We start from the raw sequence: 18,372 nt of genomic DNA, 5'->3' as shown, positions 1-18,372 counted from the left end.
GGATACCTGGATGGCTGAATGTCACTGAGAAGCTCACAGAGACCGCCATAAGCAACAGTTTAAAAGAATGCCACAGACTAATCAACCAAACTTTTTGGGTTGGTTTCTCTTTTATAGTCTGCAGGCATTAAATGAAAGAAGTCAGTGTTCCAGCAGAGGGAGACAACGTTTCAGAAAAGGCATTGTAGCAAACCAAAAAAGAAATTTTAAGCGCAGCAGAGTAACCAGCTCACATACCTGTTAGCTCAGGTGAGTTTAAAAGGCTGCTGTTGATAACAAGGGCATTTGCTAAATAGATGGTGTGTGTGCAACAATATACTGAAAGGTCAATTATATTGTGCAGCTTATCTCACCACCTGTAGTTATTTAGGTGAAAGCTCCAAAATGCTTGCCTAATATGTCTGTTTATCCAAAAGGAAGTATAGAGGGAGAGCTAGATAGATAGCATTGCATTACATTACATTACATGGCAATGCAATGCACAGTTGCTGAAGTTGAACCAAAATGAGCTTGTCATCTGGCTTCTGCAACTTTTAACATGAAAAATCCAATGAGGAGAAGAAAAGCAAAGCCAAAGAGTCCATCCCAAAATCCGACAAACAAGCAAAATGAACAAAAAGCATTGAATTCAATTCTTTCTGATTTTAGAAACTGCATTAAAGAAGGGGTGCACCGGTCCTGGAGATACTGCAATACCAGGTCAAAGCGTGGAGTGGACAGAGCAAGCTCTTTTTCCATCTCCCTGTTCTAAAAATCCATTTAATATATGGTCCCCAGATAGGGGACGTATCAGATATTAAACTGATAAGAACAGATACTACACTTGATCTTAGCCAAAAGGCCGAGAAGCGATAACCAGAATTGGTTTCCGACTACGGTGCCACCCAAGGATTCTGAAAAGTCCATTTGTGGAGATGGCCACCTGGACTCCCGTTAAGAAGACATGCTGTCAACCTCTAGATCCCTCACATGCCTGCACTTTTCGGCTTGCTGCTGCTGCAATCCACGCGTTTTAGATCTGCATAACTCCACCTCTTTTAGCACAGTACCCTCAACCCCCGGCTGTTCCCACCCGCCTCAACACCGTTGGAAGGGAGGAGAACCAATTAAGGCGGGGGGGGGGTGGAACGAGCAGCTGTCTACCCTTAGCAGGAGGGTTGCTGATTAATTACCTCTCCTGCTGCTGCTGCTGCTGGCTGTCCAGCAGCAGACTGAAGGTGGCTGCTGCTGTGCGCAGGTATATAAAGGCTCAGAGCCTATTATGACACGCGCAGCCAGCGTTCCATTGCCACATTCCGTCTACTGCAGGCGGGATACCTGGATGGCTGAATGTCACTGAGAAGCTCACAGAGACCGCCATAAGCAACAGTTTAAAAGAATGCCACAGACTAATCAACCAAACTTTTTGGGTTGGTTTCTCTTTTATAGTCTGCAGGCATTAAATGAAAGAAGTCAGTGTTCCAGCAGAGGGAGACAACGTTTCAGAAAAGGCATTGTAGCAAACCAAAAAAGAAATTTTAAGCGCAGCAGAGTAACCAGCTCACATACCTGTTAGCTCAGGTGAGTTTAAAAGGCTGCTGTTGATAACAAGGGCATTTGCTAAATAGATGGTGTGTGTGCAACAATATACTGAAAGGTCAATTATATTGTGCAGCTTATCTCACCACCTGTAGTTATTTAGGTGAAAGCTCCAAAATGCTTGCCTAATATGTCTGTTTATCCAAAAGGAAGTATAGAGGGAGAGCTAGATAGATAGCATTGCATTACATTACATTACATGGCAATGCAATGCACAGTTGCTGAAGTTGAACCAAAATGAGCTTGTCATCTGGCTTCTGCAACTTTTAACATGAAAAATCCAATGAGGAGAAGAAAAGCAAAGCCAAAGAGTCCATCCCAAAATCCGACAAACAAGCAAAATGAACAAAAAGCATTGAATTCAATTCTTTCTGATTTTAGAAACTGCATTAAAGAAGGGGTGCACCGGTCCTGGAGATACTGCAATACCAGGTCAAAGCGTGGAGTGGACAGAGCAAGCTCTTTTTCCATCTCCCTGTTCTAAAAATCCATTTAATATATGGTCCCCAGATAGGGGACGTATCAGATATTAAACTGATAAGAACAGATACTACACTTGATCTTAGCCAAAAGGCCGAGAAGCGATAACCAGAATTGGTTTCCGACTACGGTGCCACCCAAGGATTCTGAAAAGTCCATTTGTGGAGATGGCCACCTGGACTCCCGTTAAGAAGACATGCTGTCAACCTCTAGATCCCTCACATGCCTGCACTTTTCGGCTTGCTGCTGCTGCAATCCACGCGTTTTAGATCTGCATAACTCCACCTCTTTTAGCACAGTACCCTCAACCCCCGGCTGTTCCCACCCGCCTCAACACCGTTGGAAGGGAGGAGAACCAATTAAGGCGGGGGGGGGGGTGGAACGAGCAGCTGTCTACCCTTAGCAGGAGGGTTGCTGATTAATTACCTCTCCTGCTGCTGCTGCTGCTGGCTGTCCAGCAGCAGACTGAAGGTGGCTGCTGCTGTGCGCAGGTATATAAAGGCTCAGAGCCTATTATGACACGCGCAGCCAGCGTTCCATTGCCACATTCCGTCTACTGCAGGCGGGATACCTGGATGGCTGAATGTCACTGAGAAGCTCACAGAGACCGCCATAAGCAACAGTTTAAAAGAATGCCACAGACTAATCAACCAAACTTTTTGGGTTGGTTTCTCTTTTATAGTCTGCAGGCATTAAATGAAAGAAGTCAGTGTTCCAGCAGAGGGAGACAACGTTTCAGAAAAGGCATTGTAGCAAACCAAAAAAGAAATTTTAAGCGCAGCAGAGTAACCAGCTCACATACCTGTTAGCTCAGGTGAGTTTAAAAGGCTGCTGTTGATAACAAGGGCATTTGCTAAATAGATGGTGTGTGTGCAACAATATACTGAAAGGTCAATTATATTGTGCAGCTTATCTCACCACCTGTAGTTATTTAGGTGAAAGCTCCAAAATGCTTGCCTAATATGTCTGTTTATCCAAAAGGAAGTATAGAGGGAGAGCTAGATAGATAGCATTGCATTACATTACATTACATGGCAATGCAATGCACAGTTGCTGAAGTTGAACCAAAATGAGCTTGTCATCTGGCTTCTGCAACTTTTAACATGAAAAATCCAATGAGGAGAAGAAAAGCAAAGCCAAAGAGTCCATCCCAAAATCCGACAAACAAGCAAAATGAACAAAAAGCATTGAATTCAATTCTTTCTGATTTTAGAAACTGCATTAAAGAAGGGGTGCACCGGTCCTGGAGATACTGCAATACCAGGTCAATGCGTGGAGTGGACAGAGCAAGCTCTTTTTCCATCTCCCTGTTCTAAAAATCCATTTAATATATGGTCCCCAGATAGGGGACGTATCAGATATTAAACTGATAAGAACAGATACTACACTTGATCTTAGCCAAAAGGCCGAGAAGCGATAACCAGAATTGGTTTCCGACTACGGTGCCACCCAAGGATTCTGAAAAGTCCATTTGTGGAGATGGCCACCTGGACTCCCGTTAAGAAGACATGCTGTCAACCTCTAGATCCCTCACATGCCTGCACTTTTCGGCTTGCTGCTGCTGCAATCCACGCGTTTTAGATCTGCATAACTCCACCTCTTTTAGCACAGTACCCTCAACCCCCGGCTGTTCCCACCCGCCTCAACACCGTTGGAAGGGAGGAGAACCAATTAAGGCGGGGGGGGGGGTGGAACGAGCAGCTGTCTACCCTTAGCAGGAGGGTTGCTGATTAATTACCTCTCCTGCTGCTGCTGCTGCTGGCTGTCCAGCAGCAGACTGAAGGTGGCTGCTGCTGTGCGCAGGTATATAAAGGCTCAGAGCCTATTATGACACGCGCAGCCAGCGTTCCATTGCCACATTCCGTCTACTGCAGGCGGGATACCTGGATGGCTGAATGTCACTGAGAAGCTCACAGAGACCGCCATAAGCAACAGTTTAAAAGAATGCCACAGACTAATCAACCAAACTTTTTGGGTTGGTTTCTCTTTTATAGTCTGCAGGCATTAAATGAAAGAAGTCAGTGTTCCAGCAGAGGGAGACAACGTTTCAGAAAAGGCATTGTAGCAAACCAAAAAAGAAATTTTAAGCGCAGCAGAGTAACCAGCTCACATACCTGTTAGCTCAGGTGAGTTTAAAAGGCTGCTGTTGATAACAAGGGCATTTGCTAAATAGATGGTGTGTGTGCAACAATATACTGAAAGGTCAATTATATTGTGCAGCTTATCTCACCACCTGTAGTTATTTAGGTGAAAGCTCCAAAATGCTTGCCTAATATGTCTGTTTATCCAAAAGGAAGTATAGAGGGAGAGCTAGATAGATAGCATTGCATTACATTACATTACATGGCAATGCAATGCACAGTTGCTGAAGTTGAACCAAAATGAGCTTGTCATCTGGCTTCTGCAACTTTTAACATGAAAAATCCAATGAGGAGAAGAAAAGCAAAGCCAAAGAGTCCATCCCAAAATCCGACAAACAAGCAAAATGAACAAAAAGCATTGAATTCAATTCTTTCTGATTTTAGAAACTGCATTAAAGAAGGGGTGCACCGGTCCTGGAGATACTGCAATACCAGGTCAATGCGTGGAGTGGACAGAGCAAGCTCTTTTTCCATCTCCCTGTTCTAAAAATCCATTTAATATATGGTCCCCAGATAGGGGACGTATCAGATATTAAACTGATAAGAACAGATACTACACTTGATCTTAGCCAAAAGGCCGAGAAGCGATAACCAGAATTGGTTTCCGACTACGGTGCCACCCAAGGATTCTGAAAAGTCCATTTGTGGAGATGGCCACCTGGACTCCCGTTAAGAAGACATGCTGTCAACCTCTAGATCCCTCACATGCCTGCACTTTTCGGCTTGCTGCTGCTGCAATCCACGCGTTTTAGATCTGCATAACTCCACCTCCTTTAGCACAGTACCCTCATCCCCCGGCTGTTCCCACCCGCCTCAACACCGTTGGAAGGGAGGAGAACCAATTAAGGCGGGGGGGGGGTGGAACGAGCAGCTGTCTACCCTTAGCAGGAGGGTTGCTGATTAATTACCTCTCCTGCTGCTGCTGCTGCTGGCTGTCCAGCAGCAGACTGAAGGTGGCTGCTGCTGTGCGCAGGTATATAAAGGCTCAGAGCCTATTATGACACGCGCAGCCAGCGTTCCATTGCCACATTCCGTCTACTGCAGGCGGGATACCTGGATGGCTGAATGTCACTGAGAAGCTCACAGAGACCGCCATAAGCAACAGTTTAAAAGAATGCCACAGACTAATCAACCAAACTTTTTGGGTTGGTTTCTCTTTTATAGTCTGCAGGCATTAAATGAAAGAAGTCAGTGTTCCAGCAGAGGGAGACAACGTTTCAGAAAAGGCATTGTAGCAAACCAAAAAAGAAATTTTAAGCGCAGCAGAGTAACCAGCTCACATACCTGTTAGCTCAGGTGAGTTTAAAAGGCTGCTGTTGATAACAAGGGCATTTGCTAAATAGATGGTGTGTGTGCAACAATATACTGAAAGGTCAATTATATTGTGCAGCTTATCTCACCACCTGTAGTTATTTAGGTGAAAGCTCCAAAATGCTTGCCTAATATGTCTGTTTATCCAAAAGGAAGTATAGAGGGAGAGCTAGATAGATAGCATTGCATTACATTACATTACATGGCAATGCAATGCACAGTTGCTGAAGTTGAACCAAAATGAGCTTGTCATCTGGCTTCTGCAACTTTTAACATGAAAAATCCAATGAGGAGAAGAAAAGCAAAGCCAAAGAGTCCATCCCAAAATCCGACAAACAAGCAAAATGAACAAAAAGCATTGAATTCAATTCTTTCTGATTTTAGAAACTGCATTAAAGAAGGGGTGCACCGGTCCTGGAGATACTGCAATACCAGGTCAATGCGTGGAGTGGACAGAGAAAGCTCTTTTTCCATCTCCCTGTTCTAAAAATCCATTTAATATATGGTCCCCAGATAGGGGACGTATCAGATATTAAACTGATAAGAACAGATACTACACTTGATCTTAGCCAAAAGGCCGAGAAGCGATAACCAGAATTGGTTTCCGACTACGGTGCCACCCAAGGATTCTGAAAAGTCCATTTGTGGAGATGGCCACCTGGACTCCCGTTAAGAAGACATGCTGTCAACCTCTAGATCCCTCACATGCCTGCACTTTTCGGCTTGCTGCTGCTGCAATCCACGCGTTTTAGATCTGCATAACTCCACCTCTTTTAGCACAGTACCCTCAACCCCCGGCTGTTCCCACCCGCCTCAACACCGTTGGAAGGGAGGAGAACCAATTAAGGCGGGGGGGGGGGTGGAACGAGCAGCTGTCTACCCTTAGCAGGAGGGTTGCTGATTAATTACCTCTCCTGCTGCTGCTGCTGCTGGCTGTCCAGCAGCAGACTGAAGGTGGCTGCTGCTGTGCGCAGGTATATAAAGGCTCAGAGCCTATTATGACACGCGCAGCCAGCGTTCCATTGCCACATTCCGTCTACTGCAGGCGGGATACCTGGATGGCTGAATGTCACTGAGAAGCTCACAGAGACCGCCATAAGCAACAGTTTAAAAGAATGCCACAGACTAATCAACCAAACTTTTTGGGTTGGTTTCTCTTTTATAGTCTGCAGGCATTAAATGAAAGAAGTCAGTGTTCCAGCAGAGGGAGACAACGTTTCAGAAAAGGCATTGTAGCAAACCAAAAAAGAAATTTTAAGTGCAGCAGAGTAACCAGCTCACATACCTGTTAGCTCAGGTGAGTTTAAAAGGCTGCTGTTGATAACAAGGGCATTTGCTAAATAGATGGTGTGTGTGCAACAATATACTGAAAGGTCAATTATATTGTGCAGCTTATCTCACCACCTGTAGTTATTTAGGTGAAAGCTCCAAAATGCTTGCCTAATATGTCTGTTTATCCAAAAGGAAGTATAGAGGGAGAGCTAGATAGATAGCATTGCATTACATTACATTACATGGCAATGCAATGCACAGTTGCTGAAGTTGAACCAAAATGAGCTTGTCATCTGGCTTCTGCAACTTTTAACATGAAAAATCCAATGAGGAGAAGAAAAGCAAAGCCAAAGAGTCCATCCCAAAATCCGACAAACAAGCAAAATGAACAAAAAGCATTGAATTCAATTCTTTCTGATTTTAGAAACTGCATTAAAGAAGGGGTGCACCAGTCCTGGAGATACTGCAATACCAGGTCAATGCGTGGAGTGGACAGAGCAAGCTCTTTTTCCATCTCCCTGTTCTAAAAATCCATTTAATATATGGTCCCCAGATAGGGGACGTATCAGATATTAAACTGATAAGAACAGATACTACACTTGATCTTAGCCAAAAGGCCGAGAAGCGATAACCAGAATTGGTTTCCGACTATGGTGCCACCCAAGGATTCTGAAAAGTCCATTTGTGGAGATGGCCACCTGGACTCCCGTTAAGAAGACATGCTGTCAACCTCTAGATCCCTCACATGCCTGCACTTTTCGGCTTGCTGCTGCTGCAATCCACGCGTTTTAGATCTGCATAACTCCACCTCTTTTAGCACAGTACCCTCAACCCCCGGCTGTTCCCACCCGCCTCAACACCGTTGGAAGGGAGGAGAACCAATTAAGGCGGGGGGGGGGGTGCAACGAGCAGCTGTCTACCCTTGGCAGGAGGGTTGCTGATTAATTACCTCTCCTGCTGCTGCTGCTGCTGGCTGTCTAGCAGCAGACTGAAGGTGGCTGCTGCTGTGCGCAGGTATATAAAGGCTCAGAGCCTATTATGACACGCGCAGCCAGCGTTCCATTGCCACATTCCGTCTACTGCAGGCGGGATACCTGGATGGCTGAATGTCACTGAGAAGCTCACAGAGACCGCCATAAGCAACAGTTTAAAAGAATGCCACAGACTAATCAACCAAACTTTTTGGGTTGGTTTCTCTTTTATAGTCTGCAGGCATTAAATGAAAGAAGTCAGTGTTCCAGCAGAGGGAGACAACGTTTCAGAAAAGGCATTGTAGCAAACCAAAAAAGAAATTTTAAGCGCAGCAGAGTAACCAGCTCACATACCTGTTAGCTCAGGTGAGTTTAAAAGGCTGCTGTTGATAACAAGGGCATTTGCTAAATAGATGGTGTGTGTGCAACAATATACTGAAAGGTCAATTATATTGTGCAGCTTATCTCACCACCTGTAGTTATTTAGGTGAAAGCTCCAAAATGCTTGCCTAATATGTCTGTTTATCCAAAAGGAAGTATAGAGGGAGAGCTAGATAGATAGCATTGCATTACATTACATTACATGGCAATGCAATGCACAGTTGCTGAAGTTGAACCAAAATGAGCTTGTCATCTGGCTTCTGCAACTTTTAACATGAAAAATCCAATGAGGAGAAGAAAAGCAAAGCCAAAGAGTCCATCCCAAAATCCGACAAACAAGCAAAATGAACAAAAAGCATTGAATTCAATTCTTTCTGATTTTAGAAACTGCATTAAAGAAGGGGTGCACCGGTCCTGGAGATACTGCAATACCAGGTCAATGCGTGGAGTGGACAGAGCAAGCTCTTTTTCCATCTCCCTGTTCTAAAAATCCATTTAATATATGGTCCCCAGATAGGGGACGTATCAGATATTAAACTGATAAGAACAGATACTACACTTGATCTTAGCCAAAAGGCCGAGAAGCGATAACCAGAATTGGTTTCCGACTACGGTGCCACCCAAGGATTCTGAAAAGTCCATTTGTGGAGATGGCCACCTGGACTCCCGTTAAGAAGACATGCTGTCAACCTCTAGATCCCTCACATGCCTGCACTTTTTGGCTTGCTGCTGCTGCAATCCACGCGTTTTAGATCTGCATAACTCCACCTCTTTTAGCACAGTACCCTCAACCCCCGGCTGTTCCCACCCGCCTCAACACCGTTGGAAGGGAGGAGAACAAATTAAGGTGGTGGGGGGGGTGGAACGAGCAGCTGTCTACCCTTAGCAGGAGGGTTGCTGATTAATTACCTCTCCTGCTGCTGCTGCTGCTGGCTGTCCAGCAGCAGACTGAAGGTGGCTGCTGCTGTGCGCAGGTATATAAAGGCTCAGAGCCTATTATGACACGCGCAGCCAGCGTTCCATTGCCACATTCCGTCTACTGCAGGCGGGATACCTGGATGGCTGAATGTCACTGAGAAGCTCACAGAGACCGCCATAAGCAACAGTTTAAAAGAATGCCACAGACTAATCAACCAAACTTTTTGGGTTGGTTTCTCTTTTATAGTCTGCAGGCATTAAATGAAAGAAGTCAGTGTTCCAGCAGAGGGAGACAACGTTTCAGAAAAGGCATTGTAGCAAACCAAAAAAGAAATTTTAAGCGCAGCAGAGTAACCAGCTCACATACCTGTTAGCTCAGGTGAGTTTAAAAGGCTGCTGTTGATAACAAGGGCATTTGCTAAATAGATGGTGTGTGTGCAACAATATACTGAAAGGTCAATTATATTGTGCAGCTTATCTCACCACCTGTAGTTATTTAGGTGAAAGCTCCAAAATGCTTGCCTAATATGTCTGTTTATCCAAAAGGAAGTATAGAGGGAGAGCTAGATAGATAGCATTGCATTACATTACATTACATGGCAATGCAATGCACAGTTGCTGAAGTTGAACCAAAATGAGCTTGTCATCTGGCTTCTGCAACTTTTAACATGAAAAATCCAATGAGGAGAAGAAAAGCAAAGCCAAAGAGTCCATCCCAAAATCCGACAAACAAGCAAAATGAACAAAAATCATTGAATTCAATTCTTTCTGATTTTAGAAACTGCATTAAAGAAGGGGTGCACCGGTCCTGGAGATACTGCAATACCAGGTCAATGCGTGGAGTGGACAGAGCAAGCTCTTTTTCCATCTCCCTGTTCTAAAAATCCATTTAATATATGGTCCCCAGATAGGGGACGTATCAGATATTAAACTGATAAGAACAGATACTACACTTGATCTTAGCCAAAAGGCCGAGAAGCGATAACCAGAATTGGTTTCCGACTACGGTGCCACCCAAGGATTCTGAAAAGTCCATTTGTGGAGATGGCCACCTGGACTCCCGTTAAGAAGACATGCTGTCAACCTCTAGATCCCTCACATGCCTGCACTTTTCGGCTTGCTGCTGCTGCAATCCACGCGTTTTAGATCTGCATAACTCCACCTCTTTTAGCACAGTACCCTCAACCCCCGGCTGTTCCCACCCGCCTCAACACCGTTGGAAGGGAGGAGAACCAATTAAGGCGGGGGGGGGGGTGGAACGAGCAGCTGTCTACCCTTAGCAGGAGGGTTGCTGATTACTTACCTCTCCTGCTGCTGCTGCTGCTGGCTGTCCAGCAGCAGACTGAAGGTGGCTGCTGCTGTGCGCAGGTATATAAAGGCTCAGAGCCTATTATGACACGCGCAGCCAGCGTTCCATTGCCACATTCCGTCTACTGCAGGCGGGATACCTGGATGGCTGAATGTCACTGAGAAGCTCACAGAGACCGCCATAAGCAACAGTTTAAAAGAATGCCACAGACTAATCAACCAAACTTTTTGGGTTGGTTTCTCTTTTATAGTCTGCAGGCATTAAATGAAAGAAGTCAGTGTTCCAGCAGAGGGAGACAACGTTTCAGAAAAGGCATTGTAGCAAACCAAAAAAGAAATTTTAAGCGCAGCAGAGTAACCAGCTCACATACCTGTTAGCTCAGGTGAGTTTAAAAGGCTGCTGTTGATAACAAGGGCATTTGCTAAATAGATGGTGTGTGTGCAACAATATACTGAAAGGTCAATTATATTGTGCAGCTTATCTCACCACCTGTAGTTATTTAGGTGAAAGCTCCAAAATGCTTGCCTAATATGTCTGTTTATCCAAAAGGAAGTATAGAGGGAGAGCTAGATAGATAGCATTGCATTACATTACATTACATGGCAATGCAATGCACAGTTGCTGAAGTTGAACCAAAATGAGCTTGTCATCTGGCTTCTGCAACTTTTAACATGAAAAATCCAATGAGGAGAAGAAAAGCACAGCCAAAGAGTCCATCCCAAAATCCGACAAACAAGCAAAATGAACAAAAAGCATTGAATTCAATTCTTTCTGATTTTAGAAACTGCATTAAAGAAGGGGTGCACCGGTCCTGGAGATACTGCAATACCAGGTCAATGCGTGGAGTGGACAGAGCAAGCTCTTTTTCCATCTCCCTGTTCTAAAAATCCATTTAATATATGGTCCCCAGATAGGGGACGTATCAGATATTAAACTGATAAGAACAGATACTACACTTGATCTTAGCCAAAAGGCCGAGAAGCGATAACCAGAATTGGTTTCCGACTACGGTGCCACCCAAGGATTCTGAAAAGTCCATTTGTGGAGATGGCCACCTGGACTCCCGTTAAGAAGACATGCTGTCAACCTCTAGATCCCTCACATGCCTGCACTTTTCGGCTTGCTGCTGCTGCAATCCACGCGTTTTAGATCTGCATAACTCCACCTCTTTTAGCACAGTACCCTCAACCCCCGGCTGTTCCCACCCGCCTCAACACCGTTGGAAGGGAGGAGAACCAATTAAGGCGGGGGGGGGGGGTGGAACGAGCAGCTGTCTACCCTTAGCAGGAGGGTTGCTGATTAATTACCTCTCCTGCTGCTGCTGCTGCTGGCTGTCCAGCAGCAGACTGAAGGTGGCTGCTGCTGTGCGCAGGTATATAAAGGCTCAGAGCCTATTATGACACGCGCAGCCAGCGTTCCATTGCCACATTCCATCTACTGCAGGCGGGATACCTGGATGGCTGAATGTCACTGAGAAGCTCACAGAGACCGCCATAAGCAACAGTTTAAAAGAATGCCACAGACTAATCAACCAAACTTTTTGGGTTGGTTTCTCTTTTATAGTCTGCAGGCATTAAATGAAAGAAGTCAGTGTTCCAGCAGAGGGAGACAACGTTTCAGAAAAGGCATTGTAGCAAACCAAAAAAGAAATTTTAAGCGCAGCAGAGTAACCAGCTCACATACCTGTTAGCTCAGGTGAGTTTAAAAGGCTGCTGTTGATAACAAGGGCATTTGCTAAATAGATGGTGTGTGTGCAACAATATACTGAAAGGTCAATTATATTGTGCAGCTTATCTCACCACCTGTAGTTATTTAGGTGAAAGCTCCAAAATGCTTGCCTAATATGTCTGTTTATCCAAAAGGAAGTATAGAGGGAGAGCTAGATAGATAGCATTGCATTACATTACATTACATGGCAATGCAATGCACAGTTGCTGAAGTTGAACCAAAATGAGCTTGTCATCTGGCTTCTGCAACTTTTAACATGAAAAATCCAATGAGGAGAAGAAAAGCAAAGCCAAAGAGTCCATCCCAAAATCCGACAAACAAGCAAAATGAACAAAAAGCATTGAATTCAATTCTTTCTGATTTTAGAAACTGCATTAAAGAAGGGGTGCACCGGTCCTGGAGATACTGCAATACCAGGTCAATGCGTGGAGTGGACAGAGCAAGCTCTTTTTTCATCTCCCTGTTCTAAAAATCCATTTAATATATGGTCCCCAGATAGGAGACGTATCAGATATTAAACTGATAAGAACAGATACTACACTTGATCTTAGCCAAAAGGCCGAGAAGCGATAACCAGAATTGGTTTCCGACTACGGTGCCACCCAAGGATTCTGAAAAGTCCATTTGTGGAGATGGCCACCTGGACTCCCGTTAAGAAGACATGCTGTCAACCTCTAGATCCCTCACATGCCTGCACTTTTCGGCTTGCTGCTGCTGCAATCCACGCGTTTTAGATCTGCATAACTCCACCTCTTTTAGCACAGTACCCTCAACCCCCGGCTGTTCCCACCCGCCTCAACACCGTTGGAAGGGAGGAGAACCAATTAAGGCGGGGGGGTGGAACGAGCATCTGTCTACCCTTAGCAGGAGGGTTGCTGATTAATTACCTCTCCTGCTGCTGCTGCTGCTGGCTGTCCAGCAGCAGACTGAAGGTGGCTGCTGCTGTGCGCAGGTATATAAAGGCTCAGAGCCTATTATGACACGCGCAGCCAGCGTTCCATTGCCACATTCCGTCTACTGCAGGCGGGATACCTGGATGGCTGAATGTCACTGAGAAGCTCACAGAGACCGCCATAAGCAACAGTTTAAAAGAATGCCACAGACTAATCAACCAAACTTTTTGGGTTGGTTTCTCTTTTATAGTCTGCAGGCATTAAATGAAAGAAGTCAGTGTTCCAGCAGAGGGAGACAACGTTTCAGAAAAGGCATTGTAGCAAACCAAAAAAGAAATTTTAAGCGCAGCAGAGTAACCAGCTCACATACCTGTTAGCTCAGGTGAGTTTAAAAGGCTGCTGTTGATAACAAGGGCATTTGCTAAATAGATGGTGTGTGTGCAACAATATACTGAAAGGTCAATTATATTGTGCAGCTTATCTCACCACCTGTAGTTATTTAGGTGAAAGCTCCAAAATGCTTGCCTAATATGTCTGTTTATCCAAAAGGAAGTATAGAGGGAGAGCTAGATAGATAGCATTGCATTACATTACATTACATGGCAATGCAATGCACAGTTGCTGAAGTTGAACCAAAATGAGCTTGTCATCTGGCTTCTGCAACTTTTAACATGAAAAATCCAATGAGGAGAAGAAAAGCAAAGCCAAAGAGTCCATCCCAAAATCCGACAAACAAGCAAAATGAACAAAAAGCATTGAATTCAATTCTTTCTGATTTTAGAAACTGCATTAAAGAAGGGGTGCACCGGTCCTGGAGATACTGCAATACCAGGTCAATGCGTGGAGTGGACAGAGCAAGCTCTTTTTCCATCTCCCTGTTCTAAAAATCCATTTAATATATGGTCCCCAGATAGGGGACGTATCAGATATTAAACTGATAAGAACAGATACTACACTTGATCTTAGCCAAAAGGCCGAGAAGCGATAACCAGAATTGGTTTCCGACTACGGTGCCACCCAAGGATTCTGAAAAGTCCATTTGTGGAGATGGCCACCTGGACTCCCGTTAAGAAGATATGCTGTCAACCTCTAGATCCCTCACATGCCTGCACTTTTCGGCTTGCTGCTGCTGCAATCCACGCGTTTTAGATCTGCATAACTCCACCTCTTTTAGCACAGTACCCTCAACCCCCGGCTGTTCCCACCCGCCTCAACACCGTTGGAAGGGAGGAGAACCAATTAAGGCGGGGGGGGGGGGTGGAACGAGCAGCTGTCTACCCTTAGCAGGAGGGTTGCTGATTAATTACCTCTCCTGCTGCTGCTGCTGCTGGCTGTCCAGCAGCAGACTGAAGGTGGCTGCTGCTGTGCGCAGGTATATAAAGGCTCAGAGCCTATTATGACACGCGCAGCCAGCGTTCCATTGCCACATTCCGTCTACTGCAGGCGGGATACCTGGATGGCTGAATGTCACTGAGAAGCTCACAGAGACCGCCATAAGCAACAGTTTAAAAGAATGCCACAGACTAATCAACCAAACTTTTTGGGTTGGTTTCTCTTTTATAGTCTGCAGGCATTAAATGAAAGAAGTCAGTGTTCCAGCAGAGGGAGACAACGTTTCAGAAAAGGCATTGTAGCAAACCAAAAAAGAAATTTTAAGCGCAGCAGAGTAACCAGCTCACATACCTGTTAGCTCAGGTGAGTTTAAAAGGCTGCTGTTGATAACAAGGGCATTTGCTAAATAGATGGTGTGTGTGCAACAATATACTGAAAGGTCAATTATATTGTGCAGCTTATCTCACCACCTGTAGTTATTTAGGTGAAAGCTCCAAAATGCTTGCCTAATATGTCTGTTTATCCAAAAGGAAGTATAGAGGGAGAGCTAGATAGATAGCATTGCATTACATTACATTACATGGCAATGCAATGCACAGTTGCTGAAGTTGAACCAAAATGAGCTTGTCATCTGGCTTCTGCAACTTTTAACATGAAAAATCCAATGAGGAGAAGAAAAGCAAAGCCAAAGAGTCCATCCCAAAATCCGACAAACAAGCAAAATGAACAAAAAGCATTGAATTCAATTCTTTCTGATTTTAGAAACTGCATTAAAGAAGGGGTGCACCGGTCCTGGAGATACTGCAATACCAGGTCAATGCGTGGAGTGGACAGAGCTAGCTCTTTTTTCATCTCCCTGTTCTAAAAATCCATTTAATATATGGTCCCCAGATAGGAGACGTATCAGATATTAAACTGATAAGAACAGATACTACACTTGATCTTAGCCAAAAGGCCGAGAAGCGATAACCAGAATTGGTTTCCGACTACGGTGCCACCCAAGGATTCTGAAAAGTCCATTTGTGGAGATGGCCACCTGGACTCCCGTTAAGAAGACATGCTGTCAACCTCTAGATCCCTCACATGCCTGCACTTTTCGGCTTGCTGCTGCTGCAATCCACGCGTTTTAGATCTGCATAACTCCACCTCTTTTAGCACAGTACCCTCAACCCCCGGCTGTTCCCACCCGCCTCAACACCGTTGGAAGGGAGGAGAACCAATTAAGGCGGGGGGGGGGGGGGTGGAACGAGCATCTGTCTACCCTTAGCAGGAGGGTTGCTGATTAATTACCTCTCCTGCTGCTGCTGCTGCTGGCTGTCCAGCAGCAGACTGAAGGTGGCTGCTGCTGTGCGCAGGTATATAAAGGCTCAGAGCCTATTATGACACGCGCAGCCAGCGTTCCATTGCCACATTCCGTCTACTGCAGGCGGGATACCTGGATGGCTGAATGTCACTGAGAAGCTCACAGAGACCGCCATAAGCAACAGTTTAAAAGAATGCCACAGACTAATCAACCAAACTTTTTGGGTTGGTTTCTCTTTTATAGTCTGCAGGCATTAAATGAAAGAAGTCAGTGTTCCAGCAGAGGGAGACAACGTTTCAGAAAAGGCATTGTAGCAAACCAAAAAAGAAATTTTAAGCGCAGCAGAGTAACCAGCTCACATACCTGTTAGCTCAGGTGAGTTTAAAAGGCTGCTGTTGATAACAAGGGCATTTGCTAAATAGATGGTGTGTGTGCAACAATATACTGAAAGGTCAATTATATTGTGCAGCTTATCTCACCACCTGTAGTTATTTAGGTGAAAGCTCCAAAATGCTTGCCTAATATGTCTGTTTATCCAAAAGGAAGTATAGAGGGAGAGCTAGATAGATAGCATTGCATTACATTACATTACATGGCAATGCAATGCACAGTTGCTGAAGTTGAACCAAAATGAGCTTGTCATCTGGCTTCTGCAACTTTTAACATGAAAAATCCAATGAGGAGAAGAAAAGCAAAGCCAAAGAGTCCATCCCAAAATCCGACAAACAAGCAAAATGAACAAAAAGCATTGAATTCAATTCTTTCTGATTTTAGAAACTGCATTAAAGAAGGGGTGCACCAGTCCTGGAGATACTGCAATACCAGGTCAATGCGTGGAGTGGACAGAGCAAGCTCTTTTTCCATCTCCCTGTTCTAAAAATCCATTTAATATATGGTCCCCAGATAGGGGACGTATCAGATATTAAACTGATAAGAACAGATACTACACTTGATCTTAGCCAAAAGGCCGAGAAGCGATAACCAGAATTGGTTTCCGACTACGGTGCCACCCAAGGATTCTGAAAAGTCCATTTGTGGAGATGGCCACCTGGACTCCCGTTAAGAAGACATGCTGTCAACCTCTAGATCCCTCACATGCCTGCACTTTTCGGCTTGCTGCTGCTGCAATCCACGCGTTTTAGATCTGCATAACTTCACCTCTTTTAGCACAGTACCCTCAACCCCCGGCTGTTCCCACCCGCCTCAACACCGTTGGAAGGGAGGAGAACCAATTAAGGCGGGGGGGGGGGTGCAACGAGCAGCTGTCTACCCTTAGCAGGAGGGTTGCTGATTAATTACCTCTCCTGCTGCTGCTGCTGCTGGCTGTCCAGCAGCAGACTGAAGGTGGCTGCTGCTGTGCGCAGGTATATAAAGGCTCAGAGCCTATTATGACACGCGCAGCCAGCGTTCCATTGCCACATTCCGTCTACTGCGGCCGGGATACCTGGATGGCTGAATGTCACTGAGAAGCTCACAGAGACCGCCATAAGCAACAGTTTAAAAGAATGCCACAGACTAATCAACCAAACTTTTTGGGTTGGTTTCTCTTTTATAGTCTGCAGGCATTAAATGAAAGAAGTCAGTGTTCCAGCAGAGGGAGACAACGTTTCAGAAAAGGCATTGTAGCAAACCAAAAAAGAAATTTTAAGCGCAGCAGAGTAACCAGCTCACATACCTGTTAGCTCAGGTGAGTTTAAAAGGCTGCTGTTGATAACAAGGGCATTTGCTAAATAGATGGTGTGTGTGCAACAATATACTGAAAGGTCAATTATATTGTGCAGCTTATCTCACCACCTGTAGCTATTTAGGTGAAAGCTCCAAAATGCTTGCCTAATATGTCTGTTTATCCAAAAGGAAGTATAGAGGGAGAGCTAGATAGATAGCATTGCATTACATTACATTACATGGCAATGCAATGCACAGTTGCTGAAGTTGAACCAAAATGAGCTTGTCATCTGGCTTCTGCAACTTTTAACATGAAAAATCCAATGAGGAGAAGAAAAGCAAAGCCAAAGAGTCCATCCCAAAATCCGACAAACAAGCAAAATGAACAAAAAGCATTGAATTCAATTCTTTCTGATTTTAGAAACTGCATTAAAGAAGGGGTGCACCGGTCCTGGAGATACTGCAATACCAGGTCAATGCGTGGAGTGGACAGAGCAAGCTCTTTTTCCATCTCCCTGTTCTAAAAATCCATTTAATATATGGTCCCCAGATAGGGGACGTATCAGATATTAAACTGATAAGAACAGATACTACACTTGATCTTAGCCAAAAGGCCGAGAAGCGATAACCAGAATTGGTTTCCGACTACGGTGCCACCCAAGGATTCTGAAAAGTCCATTTGTGGAGATGGCCACCTGGACTCCCGTTAAGAAGACATGCTGTCAACCTCTAGATCCCTCACATGCCTGCACTTTTCGGCTTGCTGCTGCTGCAATCCACGCGTTTTAGATCTGCATAACTCCACCTCTTTTAGCACAGTACCCTCAACCCCCGGCTGTTCCCACCCGCCTCAACACCGTTGGAAGGGAGGAGAACCAATTAAGGCGGGGGGGGGGGTGGAACGAGCAGCTGTCTACCCTTAGCAAGAGGGTTGCTGATTAATTACCTCTCCTGCTGCTGCTGCTGCTGGCTGTCCAGCAGCAGACTGAAGGTGGCTGCTGCTGTGCGCAGGTATATAAAGGCTCAGAGCCTATTATGACACGCGCAGCCAGCGTTCCATTGCCACATTCCGTCTACTGCAGGCGGGATA

General features: G+C 45.1%; 14 non-coding genes across 14 annotated transcripts; all 14 read right to left on the bottom strand.

Annotated features, from left to right (window-relative positions):
* Nucleotides 1-662: 662 nt before the first annotated feature.
* LOC141237890 (U2 spliceosomal RNA) lies at nt 663-853 on the bottom strand. Its single transcript, XR_012303412.1, has one exon. It is a non-coding gene; the product is annotated as a U2 spliceosomal RNA (small nuclear RNA).
* Nucleotides 854-1,973: 1,120 nt separating this feature from the next.
* On the bottom strand, nt 1,974-2,164 carry LOC141237889 (U2 spliceosomal RNA). The gene has a single exon (XR_012303411.1). It is a non-coding gene; the product is annotated as a U2 spliceosomal RNA (small nuclear RNA).
* A 1,121-nt stretch (nt 2,165-3,285) lies between these two features.
* LOC141237529 (U2 spliceosomal RNA) lies at nt 3,286-3,476 on the bottom strand. The gene has a single exon (XR_012303063.1). It is a non-coding gene; the product is annotated as a U2 spliceosomal RNA (small nuclear RNA).
* Nucleotides 3,477-4,597: 1,121 nt separating this feature from the next.
* On the bottom strand, nt 4,598-4,788 carry LOC141237528 (U2 spliceosomal RNA). Its single transcript, XR_012303062.1, has one exon. It is a non-coding gene; the product is annotated as a U2 spliceosomal RNA (small nuclear RNA).
* Nucleotides 4,789-5,908: 1,120 nt separating this feature from the next.
* On the bottom strand, nt 5,909-6,099 carry LOC141237943 (U2 spliceosomal RNA). The gene has a single exon (XR_012303463.1). It is a non-coding gene; the product is annotated as a U2 spliceosomal RNA (small nuclear RNA).
* Nucleotides 6,100-7,220: 1,121 nt separating this feature from the next.
* Nucleotides 7,221-7,411, bottom strand: LOC141237855 (U2 spliceosomal RNA). Its single transcript, XR_012303378.1, has one exon. It is a non-coding gene; the product is annotated as a U2 spliceosomal RNA (small nuclear RNA).
* A 1,121-nt stretch (nt 7,412-8,532) lies between these two features.
* LOC141237526 (U2 spliceosomal RNA) lies at nt 8,533-8,723 on the bottom strand. Its single transcript, XR_012303060.1, has one exon. It is a non-coding gene; the product is annotated as a U2 spliceosomal RNA (small nuclear RNA).
* A 1,121-nt stretch (nt 8,724-9,844) lies between these two features.
* On the bottom strand, nt 9,845-10,035 carry LOC141237525 (U2 spliceosomal RNA). Its single transcript, XR_012303059.1, has one exon. It is a non-coding gene; the product is annotated as a U2 spliceosomal RNA (small nuclear RNA).
* Nucleotides 10,036-11,156: 1,121 nt separating this feature from the next.
* LOC141237524 (U2 spliceosomal RNA) lies at nt 11,157-11,347 on the bottom strand. Its single transcript, XR_012303058.1, has one exon. It is a non-coding gene; the product is annotated as a U2 spliceosomal RNA (small nuclear RNA).
* A 1,122-nt stretch (nt 11,348-12,469) lies between these two features.
* On the bottom strand, nt 12,470-12,660 carry LOC141237867 (U2 spliceosomal RNA). The gene has a single exon (XR_012303390.1). It is a non-coding gene; the product is annotated as a U2 spliceosomal RNA (small nuclear RNA).
* A 1,117-nt stretch (nt 12,661-13,777) lies between these two features.
* Nucleotides 13,778-13,968, bottom strand: LOC141237523 (U2 spliceosomal RNA). Its single transcript, XR_012303057.1, has one exon. It is a non-coding gene; the product is annotated as a U2 spliceosomal RNA (small nuclear RNA).
* Nucleotides 13,969-15,090: 1,122 nt separating this feature from the next.
* Nucleotides 15,091-15,281, bottom strand: LOC141237930 (U2 spliceosomal RNA). Its single transcript, XR_012303450.1, has one exon. It is a non-coding gene; the product is annotated as a U2 spliceosomal RNA (small nuclear RNA).
* Nucleotides 15,282-16,405: 1,124 nt separating this feature from the next.
* LOC141237854 (U2 spliceosomal RNA) lies at nt 16,406-16,596 on the bottom strand. The gene has a single exon (XR_012303377.1). It is a non-coding gene; the product is annotated as a U2 spliceosomal RNA (small nuclear RNA).
* A 1,121-nt stretch (nt 16,597-17,717) lies between these two features.
* Nucleotides 17,718-17,908, bottom strand: LOC141237522 (U2 spliceosomal RNA). The gene has a single exon (XR_012303056.1). It is a non-coding gene; the product is annotated as a U2 spliceosomal RNA (small nuclear RNA).
* Nucleotides 17,909-18,372: the final 464 nt, after the last annotated feature.

This window comes from Phyllobates terribilis, unplaced genomic scaffold, assembly GCF_046119375.1.
Source record: "Phyllobates terribilis strain yellow unplaced genomic scaffold, ASM4611937v1 Scaffold_734__1_contigs__length_741531, whole genome shotgun sequence".
NCBI classification, from domain to species: Eukaryota; Metazoa; Chordata; class Amphibia; order Anura; family Dendrobatidae; genus Phyllobates; species Phyllobates terribilis.
This window is presented reverse-complemented; position numbering and strand designations above follow the sequence as displayed.